Consider the following 20,714-nt stretch of genomic DNA (forward strand, 5'->3'; position numbering starts at 1 on the left):
ATGGAGAGAGATCAGGACAGAAGCTGATGGGCGATCGGAGGGGTCATCGAAGAAATATTTTGGGAAAGAGGGCCGGTTGAGCAACTGTTAATGACAATGCCCCCGCTTTCCGATCAGAAGCCTTTAAAGAGGTGTGTGATAGGTGGGGAGTAAGGCAATTTTTAGGGCAGCGTATCGGTCGAGTGGCAATGGAATAGTGGAGAGGAATCATCGCAGCATCAAGGCTGCTGCGCAAAAAAGCAACATTTCCCCCATGAAGGCGGTGTTTTGTTCAACATCTCACCGAAAACCAGACAAGATGAGAGAACTGTGCCTCCTAGAACCATCTTTTCATATAAGTGGCGGTATCTGTGCAACAAAACGGTAGGAATTGAGGGTTAAGAAGCTACCATTAAAGTGGACGAGGAGGTGTGGGTAAAGCCCACTAATGCAAAATATACCATTCCCTGGGGAAGGGGGGGTCGTAACGGGAACACAATCAAAGAACAACGTAATGGTGAATGGCGTTCCCCGGCATATCCTAGACCTGCCTCGTGTAACTCTGCCGGTGCGCAGTGATGGCAGTGAAGAGGAGGAAGTCGATATCCACCAAGAAGCTAACGATGCACCCCAATTCGACTTAGCCCCACATTGTGGTTCATTATAACTGGACGAGTATGTCTGTAGTGAACCTGAAAATGTCAACCCCCAAGAAGTTGTCCCCCAGAGGCCTCAATGTGAGAGGAGGAGGCCTGCTTGGATGAAGGATTATGAAATGTCTTATTGACTTCAAAGATCAGGGGGGATGTGGGGTATATGGTTAGAAAAGAAAAAAAAGAAACGTACCGGGCGTATCTGCATCGCTCGTTGGGAAAGAAGGAGGAAAGGATAGCCAGAGCATTTGTATACGCGAAGGGCATCTTGGAAGGCAGAGCGTGAAGGGGGGAAGCTATTATTTTTTTCCTGTCCCTTCCTTTTTTTCTAGATAAGAGGATATAAAAGCAGGCAAAATTTCCCTGGGGCAGCAGAGAGAAAAGAGTCATAAACATCTTCTCTTGAAAAGAATTTTGTATTGCTGACGTTCGGATTGTGCGGTGTGACATTGGTGGCGAGAGGCCAGGTGTGGTCGATTGGAAAGAAGAGGGCAGAAACGTGTTGTTGTCGAGAGAGTGACTCACTCCTTCCCGATCCCCTAGAACACAATCCTGATTATAACCCTAGATTATAACTGAAAAAAACTTATGAAACAGATCGGACAAACATTAAATGTTTCCGCCTACTCAGATAACAGAATGAAGCTTACAGTGCATAAATACCGTTTTAAAATAATTAAGATGCAGATATGATTTTTTTAAAATATATTTTAATTGATTTAATAAGCTGTAATTAGAAAATTGTTCAGAGGAATAGAAATCTGAATGCAATAAGCGGTGTCAACTAACTATTAATAGTATTAAACCATAGTAAGATGAAAAAATAAAGTAATTGGAGGGAAGCTTTTAAACGTGATATGAAATATAACGAAGGAAGTGACCATTTAAAAATCTTGTTTTTGTATTAAAATTCAAACTATGTTACCTAGTTCAAACAATTATCACACACGCACCCCCACACACATTATATATATATATATATATATATATATATATATATATATATATATATATATATATATATATATAACACTGCGTATCAGTTTATTGGAGGTCAATATCTTTTTTTTAAATTTGGAAAGGCAAAAAAGTAAAATTTCGTACACGGAAAAACATATCAAGGTGCTTTGAATAAATATTTTGACAGCTATGCTAGTTTTTCTATTTTCGCGTAAATTTAAGTGTGTATCACTTTCATGAAAGTGCCTATAATTATATATTTCCCGTAATAAAACAATAGTTTTACTTAATATTTCTCTTTGTATGAAATAAAGAACATATCCGGTAACAATATAAACCGAAAAGAAGAACGAATTTCACATTATTTTCTTTAAGCAGATATTTTTTCTCAACATAACTTCACTTTGAATAAAACTAAAAATCACTTTCAATAACCTCTTGTGAAATGATGATGTCAATCGGTGGAATTGAGATGATTTAATGCTATAGGAAACTTCCAAAAAATTCGTCCAATGCTCATCCTACAACGAAAAAAATTACAACTTCTTCATAAAATTTCATCTTTATTATTGACCGGAGCTCAATTGGGTTTATATCTGGAGAACAAGGTTGGCATATAATCAAATTTTCTCAACTAATACCTAATGACTTAAGGTAGCATGTCGTAGCCTTGGCTGGGTTAGATGGCGCATTGTCAGGCACAAAAATCAATTTGTGGTGACGATTCTGGCACTCGAAATGGTCCAATTAGTTCATCGCAGATTATGCCAAACGAAAGCATAACACTGCAACCTCCCTGTTGACGACGGAATCCAAGAGGTCTCCAAACATTAGCCCACCCATCTGCCCTCATCTGGCCTCATTGGCGAAAAGAATATTTTCAAAACTGGTTTTCATGTATTTCTGAGCCTAGACCAAAAGTGTTTCCTAATGAGTTTGGTTTAAAACAGGTCTTAATATGGGCTTAATGTTTCTTGCGATTTCGTGTATGATTGCAGCATGTCTTTTTCGACAAAGAATGTATAAAGAAGGCTTTTAAAAAATAGCAACACTGTTGCTTGAACAGCTGCTTAATAAGTTGGCGGCGAACTTTTCTTACATCTCAAGCAGAAACTGGCTCTCTTGTGGGTGTGTGCTTCCATGGTTTGATGTTTGGATTTGTAACGAATGAAAACAATGTTCTTCGATCTCTTCCAAGCTCCTTAGCTAGTTCTACGAGAGATACCCCTTCTGCAATGCCTAAAACAACACGTTCTTTTTCTCTATATGTCACTCGACCTTTTTAGCATTTTGAGGCACTTGCAATGAAGGGATATACACTTAAAATTACTAGAAAATAGAAATATAAGCATAATTTTCAAGATAGTTATTTAAATACCACAAAAATCAGGAAAACAAGGCATTTTGTTATGCTCGTCCGGTGTACCAATTTTCATTTCAACATTAAAGAAATATCGACCTGCAATAAAGTGATACACAGGATTTATATATATATATATATATATATATATATATATATATATATATATATATATATATATATAATGAAAATATTTAATATTAAGACTAGCCTACAAATATGTATGTGCGTTTCGGTTTTAGTAGAAACGTGGAAACAAAATTTTATTCGAGTAATTTTTCTAATAATTATATTTTTTTACTATTTGATGTTATTTTTATAAAACACTATTTAATATTGAGTAATGTTTACAAAATAATCGTTTTGTTTCATTGTTATTTATTTATCTGCAACGGTATTCCCATTCGACCTCAAATTAAACAATTATTCAAACATAATATTTGCTTCTTTTCTAGATAAACATTCAATTAAACTTGGAAATTATATCTACGTAGAGCATTCTACACTTTTAGTATTTAGATCATTTTCTACGTTCTTTTACTTACCAATATCATCCAAAGAATTATGTAGCACAGTTTTGCGCAAGGTTTTCCGTGTGTGTCTAGGGACTATTTCTTTTTATCTGTAAATCAAACATCTGCAATCTTTTTTCTTTTCTAATATAACAATTCGACCGTTCTTTAGTGTTTTTCTTGTTTTAGTGAAATGTAGTAAAATTTTTCTGGGAAAGCTCTAGTCTTGCTGAACTAAATAATTCTAATGTAATTTTTCCTCGGAGAAAAAACAATTTATTTCGAAAAAAAAAAGATAATTAAACCTCCACATATTTAATCTGCTTGTTTTGCTTGTGTTGCTTGTTTGATGCATACATGATTATAGATAAATCATGCATGAGTCTTTGTACTGACTAAGTTGCCATTACATTTTTATCCTTTCTATACAGAGAAACAATTCATAGTTAACAATATCCATACGAATAAATCATGCGATTGACCCAACTGATATGCAATCAACTTTACTAAAACCAATTCCATAGGTTTGATTTTTAATTGATGATTTCAGATTATTCATGGCATACTACAAAAGTATTCGGCATTGATAATTTCCTCAAATCCCTGGTGAAAAAGAGCAAATGTAAACGAAACTAATGGAAGATGTTAATGCGATGTAAATGGTTGGGAGAGGCAAGGTTAATCTGATCCTTTTTAATTGGTTGCGATGTGTTGTTTAGTGATGAACTTTGTTTTTTTTTAAATTAGGCCGGAAAAATCTAAAATCGCAAGCGTGACCTTCAGAAAGAATACAACTCTGCCTTTTTTAAGGAAAAAGGAGAACAATAAAAAACAAAACAATGCCCGACTTTTTTTGGCAGGAGGAATATCAAGTAGGCTTTACATAAATTCATGGGCAAATAATATGACGATGTTTGACACAATGTTATTCGCGAACGCTTGATAATAATTTACTAAAATGTTGAAAGTATATATTTGACAAGAAAATACATAATACAAATGCTTTCAGCCGTATATACGATTATGGCTACAAATATATCTATATTCCTATGAATTTGTTTGTGTGGGTGTTTGTATTGATATTCATATTAAAAATACAACCTTCTTTCTATCTATTTAAAAAGAAAATACAACTTTGTTGTGTATGTCGTAGAATTGCATTCATCTAGAAAATATCTTATTAAACATTCCTTTTAATTAATTCCTTACTATTTTTTTGTTTTTTATAGGATGATCATATTTATTAATCTATAATGTATAATTGTGTTCGTGCAGATAGTCAACATTAATTGCGTACTATTTGCGTAAAAAGATTAAGCAAACAAACACATATATGATATATATTTATGTATGCGTATATATATATATATATTTGTGTGTGTGCGTGTGTATCGGTGTGTGGGTGTGTGTGTGTGCGTGTTTAAAAAACTTACCTACTAAACGCTTTGTCAGCTTTTGGTCTACTGACATGAAACGTAATATAGAGTACTCAAACCCATGCGAATCTTTTAGTCGGGGAAATCGGTGATAAAGTTAAACAAATGTAATTCTCCAGGTGAAAGTCAAACGACGGCATTACGGATATTCATGTGTAACGTAATATATATCAACTACCACTCTCAACAATGGTTTACTTGACTTGCGCAACTGCCAATTCTCAAAGGCAGCATGCATACCGCAGATTTAACCGACATAAGTCCAGTTCAAACACACACAAGTATATAGAAGCTAGAAATAAATGTTAAGAAAGAAATAGCGACGGATAAGACAGAGTTTACTGAAATGACCAAAAAATGCAGCGAAGCACAAAAATGAGGAAATCGTGACTTCTGGAAAATCTACAACAGTGTAGTAAATAATGGGCAATCAACAATTCCCCCGCTAACCAACAATCACGAGGTTGTTTGCTCAGCAACCGACAAGGCTAATATGCTTGCCAGCCGGTTTGCCTCGAACTCCACACTGGACTCTTCCAAAAAACCCCTGCCTGACTATCCTTTGCGGACAGACGCCACGCTAGAAGATATAAAAATCACCCCTGCTCAGGTACACGCTATCATAAAAAACCTTGACACTTCAAAAGCATGTGGACCCGATCTCATCCCAGCTGTGCTATTAATAAAGTGCTCAGCCGAAGTAGCTCCAGTTCTCTCCAAACTCTACAACAAATGCCTTAATGAATCATGCTTTCCGGGCTGTTGGAAAACTGCTTCTGTGGTACCAGTATTCAAGAATTCTGGCGAAAGAACTGATCCATCAAATTATCGCCCCATTAGCCTCCTCCCTCTTTTCGCCAAAATATGTGAGACCATAAAAAACATGCTCTAGTCCGGCACCTTACAGATGCTAAACTTCTGACTGACAAACAATATGGATTTAGACAAGCCCTTTCCACAGCTGACATCCTCACTCTAATCTCTGAACGTATATACCTTTCACTTGACAAAGCGGGGGAGGGCAGAGCGGTAGGTCTAGACATATCTAAGGTTTTTGACAGGGTATGGTAAAAAGGTCTCTTCAGGAAAATTAAATCATACGTGTAACTGTAGAATACTTGACATAATAAAATCCTACTTAGATAAGAGAAAAATCCAGGTTGTCCTCGACACTCGTACATCTAACAGTGTGATATAAATGCGGGAATGCCTCAGGGGTCTATCCTTGGACTTCTATTGTTCCTAATATTTAGTAATGACCTCCCGACAAAACTGCCTCTTAGATGGGTATATATGCTGATGACACTACACTCTATAACAGGCATGACAGGAAAACAAATGACCACATATCTAAGAAATATCATAAACAGTAGAGGATGACCTCCAATCTGTAGTGGAATGGGGACATAAATGGATGGTCACATTCAATGCTGCCAAGACTAAACTGATTTCCTTCAATAATTACAAGAGACCTTCTCTGCCACCAATAGGAATGCCCAACGACTCTTTATCTGAGAGTACATCTTTCAAACTGCTTGGCCTAACGTTCACAGAAAACATGAGCTGGAACAATTATATTGAAAACATTGCCAGGGCCGCTGCGAAAAAGGTAGGCTCTCCTCACCGTGCTAGAAAACTACTGACATCTGAAAGTATCCTGTACCTCTATAAGGCCACCATTCGCCCATGTATGGAGTATTGTTGTCACATTTGGTCTGGTGCATCTGCTACTAGTCTCTCGCTCCTAGACAATGTTCAAAAGAGATTCGCCAATCTGATAGGCCCTAAACTGGCATCTAAGCTTCAGCCTCCGTCCCATCGACGAAACGTTGCATCCTTCTGCCTGTTCTACAAGTATTTTAATGGTGAATGCTCTGAGGAACTGCAGACACTTGTGCCCCTACGAGGTAGACACCCTCGACAAACCCGACAGGCAGCTAAATCCCACCCCCACACAGTAGAGATCCCTAGATATAAAAGATGTTTCTACTCCAGTAGTTTCTTCCCCAGAACCGCTAGACTCTGGAATTCCATTCCAGGTTCCTGCTTCCCTAACTGTACTGACATGCAGAAGTTCAAGTGTAACGTTAACCGTTATCTTGCTGCCCAAATCTCAACATAGTGCCCCAGTAGTTGCTGCCCCTGATAGTAGCCCCCTACATCAAAATGGCAATGTTTCAATTTTCGGTGATGGGGCACGAGTCATTGTTTTTACCTGTTTAAATCATTACTATATATTGAGTTCAATATAATATGATAATAAATACGAAATCCGGATTAATCGAAATATCATATTTAAGTGGTATTTTATTTTTACTATTTTAGGAACAATTACAATTAAGAGAAAGTATCCCCATTTTAGTTTCATTAGTTTCATTTTGACTCAAATTTTATGCATATCGGAAAAATTTGAATTTTGTAAATTTGATAGTTTGGACACATTATCTTAACTACTTACTCTTTAAAATACTAAAAATTGAACATTTGTTATTTTTTATTTATAATGCATCAAGTTAAGTTTGATAAAAATCAAAAGTATTCGAATTTTCATGAAAAGATTATAACCTGAACTTTTTAGACTTCAAAAATCTAAAGTAAATAAAATATAGTCGATATTTTATACACCTCCGCATATATACAAAGTTTTTCATGTACAATGAATTTCTTAATTTATTCACGGAAAAGAAATTCATAAACATATACATAATTTTACATTATATATATACATATTTTTTTGGTTTCATTCAGTATGCCAATATTATAACATTAAGACTGACAATTTTCATGTGGTGGTTTGGAGTCAGATATTCCCTAGTATTGAGTGAAATTTAGTCCTTAGACTTTATCAAAACAATATGTTCTTGGATTCATTTATTTCGACTTAATTAAAAATATGCTCACAAGCGTTCGTGATAGGAAGATTGTTTTTGGAGTATTAAAAGGAGCAAGCCAGTGTTTATACGGTGCATCACATGAGTCATGTCGAAAGTAAGAGGAAAAGCAATATGTTATCACCGGTTTTATTGGAAGTTCTGCCATATTTAATTGTTCCGTCAACAAAATATAAAATTTTTAAGATTATTAATAAGAATCAACAAAACAGCGCTGTCTTTTTTAGTACGTCGGCAATTATTGTGCGTGTCTTCGAACCCTGCAAAATAACGAGTATAAAGAAATCAACGGGTGCGAGGGCATAGCCAGTTATTACATAGCGAGACAATTCGTAGATGAACAAGTCTTCATAGACGTTATCGAAGGCTGCACATATGCTGGTGGAGATTGCTCTATAAATAATATATTATTAAGAGATTTAATGATCGTATGCGATATAATAGTTAGAGTGTATCTTCATATGAGATTTGTAATGCATCTTTTAATCGCAGATGCATAGATGATTCATAGAATATTAATGTGAAGCAGAAGAATACTCTTCAGTATTTCATAATTCTAAACCGGTCAATGAGGTTTGTCACAAAGAAATATGAAAAGAAAACATGTGAATTTGAAAATAAAATTCGCAAAGAAAATGTATTTGGATATAGTGACATTAAAATATATTTGTTATAGAGAAATTACTATATTAAACACTTAATCCCTTTCTTTCAAAACATTGATGCATAATTTATAAAACTGTCGCGTCTGTTCAGGAATGGAGAGCAAATTTCAGAACGGCGTGGAAAATTTATCAAATCCTCAACCGGACATTACACGTGTAACATGTATCTATTTAAAGATTGGGTATTATAGGTTTAACCGGCTTACATCATATGCTAATCAGCTTCCATGATTATATATATATATATATATATATATATATATATATATATATATATATATATATATATATATATATATATGCGTGTGGGACAGTGGGGGAGTTTAGGTGAGAAAACATTCCAAATATAGTAGGTCTATTTTTATTCCGCTCACATAAGAAGGTATTGTAAATCGCATTTTTATGATTACTGAAGTAATATAGGGTAATTATCTAAGCAGAAACAAAGGGAAGATATGCCCTCAAATATAACGGGAGAAAAGGATATAGGCATACCCTAAAATTGGTCTACGATTCTCCCCATTTTTTTTCTGTTTTGTTGTTTTTCTACTATTTCGATAATAATTCATTTCAAAATAGTGTGTTTAATTTGTATTATCTAATATTTATCCATCTGTTAATCCATCTATCTATCTCTTTCTCTCTCTCTCTCTCTCTATATATACATATATATATACATATATACATATATATATATATATGTATAGTTTACAGATGCTATCATCAGAAAAGAATTTAAATTCATTACTAGCACAAATCACCTTTTAATATTCTTAATTCTTCGATCTGTTACAAATACAATAGCCTTTAATCCATGCATCTAATACAACATTGAACGCTCAAGTGTCAAATTTATACCCAAGAAATTTATTACTTAATATTCCAATAGCTTTAATTAGAAAGCAGTATTAAACTCGCAAGTACACGCGGCTAGATTCAATAGCAATTTCGTAGCAAATAAGGTTTACATATGTCTTTAGCCGGGATTAAACGTTGCTTATCTGGAAGTCGAAATTAAGGCAAATCAAGCAGATACTTGAAGAATAATTCCGAATAATCGTTCATGACCAATCTCTAATCAACAGGCATAGATGCGGAATAATTGTTCTGTAAAAAAGATTGTCTGGTTGTCTATAAAAATCAAATAATAATACAAAAGGCACTGTGAATACTAGACCCCTATAAAACACACATACACATACACATAAACACACCCAAACATACATCTATATATATAAAAATGTAAATTTGATTCGTTACAAGTGAATGACATCATATTTCCACGTTACCAATTTATTTGAAATTTTCAGACAACCCATCTTTAGAGTCGAGGTATGTTTTTTTTATGTTATTAAAATAAATTTACCTCGCGAATTATTAAAATATTAAATAAAATAAATATATTTTCGTAAGCCGTTACTGCGAATCTGTTCTGTTGATAAAACTGAACTTCCGGTTCGATTCATTTCACAGCCAAGAACTGACGAAAGATTTCATTTTCTGTTAACTAGATAAGTAAAAAAAAACAAAAAAAAAACATAATTCATTTGTTTATCTTCCAAATTTTTTAATTTACATATTTTTTCTTTATTATATAAGGCAAAAAAAGTGTGTCGCTTGCTTTTTGAGTTTTTTTTGTTGTTGTTTTTCGATATAAGATTGGTTGGTAAAGTACAGTTTATTTTTGTCCGCGCTATTTCTTAAATCGTATTTCCAGGTTTAATTACAGTTTTATTATATTTTTTTATTCAATTGTAAGGTTAAAATACACCCTCCCCTCCCCATGTTAAGAATGTTTTTTTTAATATTAACGTTATTATTACCACACGGATCACTCTCTGCATGAGTACTGTACTTTCACCTAACAATTTAATAAACAAGACATGGTACTTATGCAGAGAAAGTAAAGCCATTCTTAACATGGGGATGACGTTTTGTTACTATTCTATACTTTCACCTAACAATTTAATAAACAAAAGAGGGTACTTATGCAGAGAAGATACCGTGCTGAAATAACGCTATTAAAAAACATAATTCATTTGTTTATCTTCCAAATTTTTTAATTTACATATTTTTTCTTTATTATATAAGGGCAACAAAAAAAAGTTTGTCGCTTGCTTTTGAGGGTTTTTTTTGTTTGTTTTTCGATAGAAGATTGGTTGGTAAAGTACAGTTTTTTTTTTTGTCCGCCCTATTTTTTAAATCGTATTTCCAGGTTTAATTACAGTTTTATTATGTTTTTTATTTAATTGTAAGGTTAAAATACACCCTCCCCTTCCCATGTAAAGAATGGCTTTTTAAATATTAACGTTATTATTACAACAGGGATCACTCTCTGAATGAGTACTGTACTTTCACCTAACAATTTTATAAACAAAACATGGTACTTATGCAGAGAAATGACCATAATGATATAATAACTTAATTTAGAAAGCCATTCTTAACATGGGGAGGACGTTTTGTTACTATTCTATACTTTCACCTAACAATTTAATAAACAAAAGATAGCACTTATGCAGAGAAGGTACCGTGCTGAAATAACGCTATTAAGAAAGTCATTCTTAACATGGGAAAGGAGAGTGTTCTGTAACTATTTTATATTTTCACCTAACAATTTAATAAACAAAAGATAGTACTTATGCAGAAAATTTACTGTGCTGCGCGAATTATTAAAATATTAAATAAAATAAATATATTTTCGTAAGCAGTTACTGCGAATCTGTTCTGTTGATAAAACTGAACTTCCGTTTCGATTCATTTCACAGCCAAGAATTGGCGAAAGATTTCATTTTCTGTTAACTCAATAAGTAAAAAAAAAAAACATAATTCATTTGTTTATCTTCCAATTTTTTTAATTTATACATTTTTCTTTATCATATAAGGCCAAAAAGGTTTGTCGCTTGCTTTTTGAGTTTTTATTTTGTTTTTCGATATAAGATTGGTTGGTAAAGTACAGTTCATTTTTTTCCGCGCTATTTTTTAAATCGTATTTCCAGGTTTAATTACAGTTTTATTATGTTTTTATTTAATTGTAAGGTTAAAACACACCCTCCCCTCCCCATGTTAAGAATGGCTTTTTAAATATTAACGTTATTATTACAACACGGATCACACTCTGCATGAGTACTGTACTTTCACCTAACAATTTAATAAATAAAACATGGTACTTATGCAGAGAAAGTAAAGCCATTCTTAACATGGGGAGGACGTTTTGTTACTATTCTATACTTTCACCTAACAATTTAATAAACAAAAGATGGTACTTATGCAGAGAAGGTACCGTGCTGAAATAACGCTATTAAGAAAGCCATTCTTAACATGGGAAAGGGAGAGTGTTCTGTAACTATTTTATATTTTCACCTAACAATTTAATAAACAAAAGATAGTAATTATGCAGAGAAGGTACTGTGCTGAAATAATACCGTTATTTAGAAAGCTATTCTTAACATGGGGGAGTTTTGCATCTATTCTAAAATATGAATGCTTTTTCTTTATTAAAGAAATTGGGTACTCGTGCACTTATTGATCCGTGCTGAAATAATAACGTTATTATTTAAAAAGACATTCTTAACACGGGGAGAAGAGGGTGTTGTGTAACTATTCTGGACTTTCACCTAACAATTTAATAAACAAAAATTAAACTTAAGCAGACAAGGAACAGTACAGAAGCATTAACATTATTTAGAATACAATTGAATTAAAAAAAAACAAAAAAAACTTTAATCAAACTTGGAAATACGATTTAAAAAATAGTACGGATCAGTAAGTGCATTAGTACCATACATTTGTCTAATTCTTAATTTCTTATGTTATTGGAAAAAAAAAAAAACAGGTAAATATGAGGAATTACTCCACCGTCGAAAATTCCTTTTAAATTACCACTCCAATAGGTTTTCGGAGTCGCTGAAAACGAAAATAACCTTTATAATAAAGGCAAAGGAGTAGTTTCCAAGATATGAAGATATGTTAGTTTAAAAAAGTGAAGGATCACTTTTCCATAATAATTTAACGTAATATGATCACCCACTTTATGGCCACGGTTTTTGGGGTGGGAGCTTTCATTCTACCATTGGAAAATCCTTTAAAATTATCTGCTTAAATTGGTTCGAGGGGCAGGGGGGCGGCCGGCAAAACACCCCCCACACCACACAGAAAAAATCCCCTCTCTCAGGTGGCCAGAAAGTGGATGCTCATTCTAAATTAAATTTAAATTGAAAAGTGATCACCCACTTTTCGAAAAAGTAATTTCTTCACATCATGAAAACTTTCTTTTTGCCAGGGAAACGGTTTGCAGATTCGTTTTTAGTAGACTGAAATCTACAATAAAATAGTTCGTTATATACGAACATGAGACGGGCCTTAAAGTAAAATAATACCGGATTTTTGGGGCAGATTTGCCATTTAGTTGTATAATATCCTGAAACCAGGTAATCACTAAAAGTTACCTGTATCGATCAAAATTTAAAACCACTGATTATATGTCAGCCTACATAACAGTAACATATATTGAGTGAGTTCCTAACATTATTTTGTATAGTTTTTTAGTTTAAACTCATTTTCCCAAAATTTCCCCAAACTTAACGTGTTCGATACAGTCTGTCGCCATTTGTATTTTTCAGATATACCGATAAACACTGCATGTTTTTGAACTGATTAAACATTATACATTACATAAAAACACTAAAATCTTATCCAGTTAGGTAGAACATTTACTTTTCTTGCCTTTTGATAACATTTATATGTTATATATTCATTTTTGACAATTTCTATGTATCTGTTAATACAAACCTTTTTCATTTAATGTTACGTTTAGTCAGCTCGAAAAACAGTGTTTATCGGTGTATTTGAAAGATACAAATAGTGGCGGACACTGATGATTATGTTAAGTTTGAGAAAGTGAGTTAAAACTAAAAACTATTCAAAATACTCTCACAAACTCACCGATTATGTCAGCCTATGTCATGGTAACATATTCGGTGGGTTTTTGACACTGTATTGTATAGTTTTTAGTTTTCAACTTCATTTCCCAAACTTAACGTATTCAACAGTCTGCAACCATTTCTGTTTTTCCAGCCGATTAAACATTTTATATTACATGAAAACACTAAACAATTATCCAGTTAGGTAGAAATGTAAATTACCTTACCTTTGCTTTCATTTGTTTTTGGACAACTTTTTCGAATCTGTGTATAGTACCCCCCCATCACTCAAATATTAATTACTAACTCACATTTTTGTATACAGAAAAAAAAAAACATTTAGCGTTTCAACATTAGCTTTATCCACTGATTGTTGGTCGAGCCCAAGCATTGATTGACGGTAATCCTGAGGATCAGGATCCAATTCTGCAAGAGTACCATTTTTATCATTTTTTTTCTTTTTTTTTAGAGTGGATTGCTGTACTAAGAATATAAGAAACATGCATTTTCTCTTTTTATTAGAATTTTCCATTACACACAAATTTAGCCACAGCAACGCGTGGCAGGGTACAACTGTATACACACACACACACACACACACACACACACACACACACATACACACACACACACACATATATATATATATATACTAGCATGTATTACTCGGTTGTAAAATACGCTTGAATATGTTATTTTTATTAGTGCAGGTTTCGTATTTGTTATTATATTATATTGAACAAAACATAGTAATGATTTCAATAGTTGTAAAGAATATGACGCGTACGCCACCACCGAGAATAGAAACAAAACGTTTCGCTTATGATTTATTTTTGCCTCTGCCGTTAAAAACTCAGCTAGGAAGACAGGTTTGCTACAAGGCTAAAAAATAGGTCATGAACCAATACCTACTACGTTTTGCATGCAAATTGGTAATTTTTACAGAGATTCTCGGGATAAAACCCAAATATAAAGTGTGGCATGGGGTCAAATACCTTACATATGAAATGTCATGTTCGTAGACCAAAAAATTGTTTTATATATACATATATATATATATATATATATATATATATATATATATATATATATATATATATATATATATATATATGGAAAGAGGTTTGTGTTTACTAAATTTTTACGCAAGTATTACGCAAATATAAATCATGTAGGATATCTGCACTAATATAGTTTCACGTAATAGTAAACTATAGATGATCAGCACATAAGAAAACCGAAAATCTAATAGGGAATTACTTAAAACGAATGTTTAAAAGTATATGCAAATTAGCTAGATCTTTTGCAGATGAATGAAATTCCTCGACTCATATATAACGAAGTTGTGTTTTCTTTTTATAAAAAAAACGAAAAAAATTATTATGAATACATTTTATAAATTTATTTTATTTTGTGAAATACACATAAAAATATAGAAGTATTGATATGTAAGTATGTGCGTGTCTTTTTATACAGGAATATCCATTTATCAAGGCCCGGAGGCAACTCGAGGATAAGAGTTTTTCAATGTGGTTAGAGCATAGTACACATAAGTAGTGGGAGTTTTGTAAATTGGATTACTTAGGGGGACTGTTCCTCAAGAAGTTGTTTACCTTGGACTTAAAGGCAATAAGATTATAGTCAGCTGAACAGCAGTCAATCGGAAGAGGGTCCACAGGCGTGCAGTTCTAAGAAAGAAGCTGTGTTCATTGAATTTACATTTAGGTTTAGGTGCAGATAATGCGTGTGGTAAATTACTGATGGTGGTTTTAGCTAGACGAGTTTTTTTCGTGAAAGTTTGGCGAAGGGCGCATAGATTGAAGCTCATCTGAGCACTTGCCATGGAAATAATGATAAAGCAGAGACAGACTCGTTACGTCTCTGCTTTAAGAAAGAGGTTGCAAGGAAGAGAAAAGGGACTCCCACCACTATGATACGAAGTCTATTTTGAACTCTTTGAAGCTGCGTCTAGCAGCTCCTGCCCAGAGGTTGCAACAGTACTCCATCGTTGGCCGTACCTGGCTTTTATATAGATAGAGAATTGCACCAGGAGTGAGATTTCTACTGGAACGATAGAAGGATCCCACCATTTTTCCAGCGACCTTGGCAATGGATTTGATATACGTGTTCCATTTCAGGTCAGGATTAAAGGTCAACCCCAGAAGCTTGTCAAAACATGAAGCCTCCCCAAGACGAGAGCCATAATTTCAACCGATCCCAGCCTGGCATCAGAGCGTAGATCGTGTAGAGAAAAAAAGCTTGGTTTTAGATGCATTACAAGTAACCAGCCGCCTTATTCCCATTGTACCACATGCTTAAGATCAGAACAGAGAGAATCGGTGAGTACTTGGTCCTTTACTGTCTTTGATGTGCTACGATGAATTGTAGTGTCGTCAGTATAAATGTCTACGAATGATATAAGGATGTGATTTGGAAGATCATTTATGTAGATAAGTAAGAGAGTTGGGCAACGGATGGACCCCTAAGAGATTCCAGCATTAATACTGAGAGCTTCTGATTTCTGCCCATCAACCACTACTATTATGAACATATCAGAAAGAAATACTATAATAATTGTAGAATGCATTTCAGCTATATCATAGGTGTATATCTTGTGAAGTAGATTTTATGCAACACCTTTGACATGTCAAGAGCTATTGCCCTAGAGAGGACGCCTCCGTCGGGAGATTCTCTAATCTATGATATATAACTGTAAGCACGTCTGCTGTAGATCTACAGAACGGACATTGCGCGTCACTAAGAAGGTTGTTTTTGCTGAGATGGGTGACTGCTTCTCTATTTAACAAAGCTTTCAGAAACATTGCGAATAATAGAAGCACATACAAATATATACATTCAATATATATATATATATATATATATATATATATATATATATATATATATCGTGAATCGGAAAAATGAGATCTTTTTGAGGCATCGGAATGGACATCTAAATCAAAAAGTTTGTGTCCGTTTTCCCCATACCAAAATCTATTCTTTGCATTGTCTCTTTCATTTAATTCCGTTTAAAAAGTAACAGTGTTTGTAGTAAGAATAAGATAACATATATTAATTGATTTTCGAATGGCAGTCCAATAACAAATCTATAGCTCATCCCACACACAAGTGCTTTTTTACGTTTGAGAAAAGATTTGTACATTTAGAATGTTGTTTTTCTTTTGATAATCTGCAAAAAATAACAACTTTACAGTTAAATATTTAAAGATGCTTAAAGAATCGAATCGGATACGGTAATTGTATAGAATCGGTAATTGTATCGGAATCATGAAAAGTATTTAAATGTGTCTCATGATGAATATATATATATATATATATATATACATATATATACATATATATATATATATTTGTGTGTGTATGTGTGTGTGTGGGGGTGGTGGTTCTGTGTTTGTACATGTTCTTTTTAAATTCGTACAGATTATGCAGAAGGTTTTATGTTAATTTATTTTGTGCGTGAGTTTCATGTGTCATGCTGAAGTACTTCCGGAAAGTATATATTAACCAAATATGTAATCTGATGCATATGCCTTGCGCACATAGAGATTATAAAAAAGAAATTCAGTAAAATGACTATTCCAACCATCTTTGGAGCACAATAAAAACATCATTCTTTTAATCAATGACTTTCGTTTATGTGAAACTTGTTCATTTATGTGTTTTTTCTGCAATAAATATTGTTCATCTGAATGTCGAGATGATCGCTCGAATCTTAGTGACCGTTTAATTATACAATCGCTTAAAAATTTATAACCCAATTTCAATTGTCTTTATTGTTATTACGCCTTTGAAATGTTCATTGAATGGTAATTGCCACAATTTATGAAAAATTGTTTTAATTAACGACGATTCTTTGAAGCATTTGGTCCTGATTAGGATCAACTTAAAATGCTATGTTTTTATTTACATCATATTAGTTTTTTCGTTTTCTTTTTTTTACTTTTTTATCAATTCTGCTGTCTGCATTTTAAATATTTATACATACTAGTAGATTGGCTTGCCCTTACTTAGATGTAAATGATGCGGAGAAATTCGCTTTTCCAAATTATGTCTACACTTTACTTGACTAAGGAATGAGCAAATTAAACTCTGCATGAAATTTTATCAGTCTTATAACATAATACGTTCCCAATGTTTTTTGCCCTCAAAACTCATGAATGATGTTTCTGACACCGTTGAAAAAAAAGTAACGCTTTAATTTGTTAAAAAAATTAAACGCAGCCCGTAAACGAAGTCAGTAAGGTTTTAGACGAATCTTTTACAATATAAATTCTGGGTTGCAAAAATAGTGTCACAGTCTTAATGGTAGTACTCTAAGCGTTTTAAAACATTATTAATGTTTTCATATGTAATGCTATTTTATTGCCGGTTGTTGAGTTTTAACAAAGTTACTTTTATTTTTTACTTCAAAACAACGATCAAGAATATTTGTCAGCTGCAGATGATTCAAAAATAAATAAAGAAAATTGAGCGTGATACCTTTTTTTGTTTTATAACGTCGACCCTAAAAGATAATTAAAAATCTAAAAACGGTATAATCAAGAAAATTCTATGTTCGCTGTTCGTTTTAATGACATAGCGCTGCATAAATAAACGTATAATATATATATATATATATATATATATATATATAGATATATATATATATATATTTATATATATGTGAAATTTATTTATTGATAGCTACATATGTGCATACATGTTTCTATAATCACCCGCGTTCGGGGATTACGTCTTCAGGCCAAGAATTATCGTCGTCATTCTCAAGCACCTTATGCCATAAAACCAAAAGATGGGATCGATAAACTTAAAATGGAATATGAAAAAAGGAAACAAAAAAGATGTTTATTATCTCCAAAAACCTCACTTGTCCTCTCCCCGCTCATAACCTCCGCCCATGTTACATTCTAAATTTGTAAACGAAATAAGAACATGGTTTTGTTTGAAATATCAGTTCTCGACGATAATTCTTGGGCTGGAGACGTAATCCCCCAACGCGGGTTATTACAGAAACATGTTTGCACATATGTAGCCATCAATGTTTGTATAAATAAATTTCATATACCTGCTCTGTTTACTCATTGACCACTCTTTGGTAGACACGTTGTTTCATTGGATGTACTTCTAGGAAACTAAACTCTACTGGCTAAATAGGTATATATATATATATATATATATATATATAAATATATATATATATATATATATATAAATATACATATAGAGAGTAAAAGAGAAAGAGAGGGAGATAACTGAAAACGAACCTGTTGTATTACATCCTCCATCTCTTCCCGGTGACGTTTTAATGTTCCGTTTGTTTTTCTCCATCACATGTCAACTTTCATTCTTCCCATAAAGATACCCGGATATTGCCAGCCATTTATTTTGGTAAAGTGTCACTCATCAAAACCTCGTTTTGTACGATTTTGAAAGTTCCCTGCATCTCGGCTGACGAGCAATTGATGAGGGTCGAGCAACGGCACGATGACGCTCTGCGCTAAAGCATCCCACCCATTCTCTACCTCAAAAATAATAAAGAAAGAAACGAGAATAGGGTAATGGATAAAATCATTTTCCAAACAATCATAAAAGAACGTTATCATAGATGCCAAAAAAAGCCGGACGGCTAGAATTACAGTCATTAACAAAATTCTTAAGTTTTCAGCATATTATATTTAGTTTTCGATGGTATTGCATCATATGTTTTCGATTGTTAACGTTTCGATAGTCATTCCCTTCTTTGGATTAATTGCATAAGGATTGATGTTGTTTCATGGTATTAAAATTTAGATTGATTATATAAACACATAATTAGATGGTTTCATGATATTAGAAGAAACGTATGTGACATTTGTTATTATGAATATGTTTTTTGTTTCCTGAATGTCGTCCTTGTAAATTCGGTTATATATATATATATATATATATATATATATATATATATATATATATATATATATATATATATATATATATACTACGCTTTCATCTATAGCCGTTTTAATATATAATCTTCTGTAGATCTATTTCAAATACATTCGGCATTACAAATATAAACATATATATCTCATCCATATTTGGCGATACTGTCCGAGGTAAATGTCATTTGCTGATGTGGTTGTGGTATTTTTAGTGATTTTACTATTTTAGCAAATAGTAGGGATTAGAAAAGCGTAATTTAATCTGTATTTATGTATTCCGTTGATTATTTTTTCTTCTTCTTCTTCTTCTTCTTCTTCTTCTTCTTCTTCTTATTATTATTATTATTATTATTATTATTATTATTATTATTATCATTATTATCATTATTATTATCAATATTATTATTAAATGTATCAATTCCCGGCAATAAATCAAAACAGCAAATGTTCATTACAACCTAATGAAGATCGTTAATATAGCAAACACATTCTTGGGTAAATATACTACAAACTTACACGAGAGACGGAGAAAGGGAGCTTGCAGAGACGAAAAGGTATATAAAAATATGACAATTAAGCTACACAGAATACTCCGCGTTTAGGATATGCTTGGTTGGTTGGTTGGTTGTTTTTGTTTTACGGCATATCAGCCTGTTTCAGGTTATTTAATGTCGAATCTAGTTATTTTGAGGAACGCTTTTTAATGGAGTATATTTGTTTTTTAAGTCGGATTCTATTTAACCCATAATTGGGACCCTAACAGGTACTACCACTCCGGGTCAGAGTGGACCTGGGAGCAATGGCAATTAAAGGGTGACTCCACACTTCCCAACGCCCGCAAGGTGGGGCCTCACCATCGGATATAGTTTTAGGTCATATCCAGGACCGCTAGGATATGGGTATAGTTACTTTTGAAATATCAGTAAAAAAACATCCCCACATCTAGTCAGCATAACTATATTATTAAATTAATTAAAAAAAAAACATATGGACTAATACGCCGAATGCGAGCAAATTCCTCCCTTAAAAATAACACATAAACAAAAAGGAATCCTATGGTTTTAAACCCCTCAAAAATGAAAAGCAGTATACCTTTTGATAAACTTTGAAAATTACATTTTAAACGTAATTAAGAATGTAGAATTACACAATGAACATAACAACTGAAACTATACAAAATCGACAGAAACATAAACAAATCTAATAAAATCTTTGTAAAAACAGATAAAACTATATTTTTTTTATAAAATACATAAAAAACAATATAATAAATTCATTACAGAAAACATTACAAAAGAACTACAAAAAACTGGATACAAATGAGTGCGACTATATGATATAATAAAATTGAAAGTAAACAAATCCACGATAAATTTGGAAAATTGAAACCTAGAGAA

Source organism: Euprymna scolopes, chromosome 37, assembly GCF_053919585.1.
Source record: "Euprymna scolopes isolate OS-2025 chromosome 37, ASM5391958v1, whole genome shotgun sequence".
Taxonomy (NCBI): Eukaryota; Metazoa; Mollusca; class Cephalopoda; order Sepiida; family Sepiolidae; genus Euprymna; species Euprymna scolopes.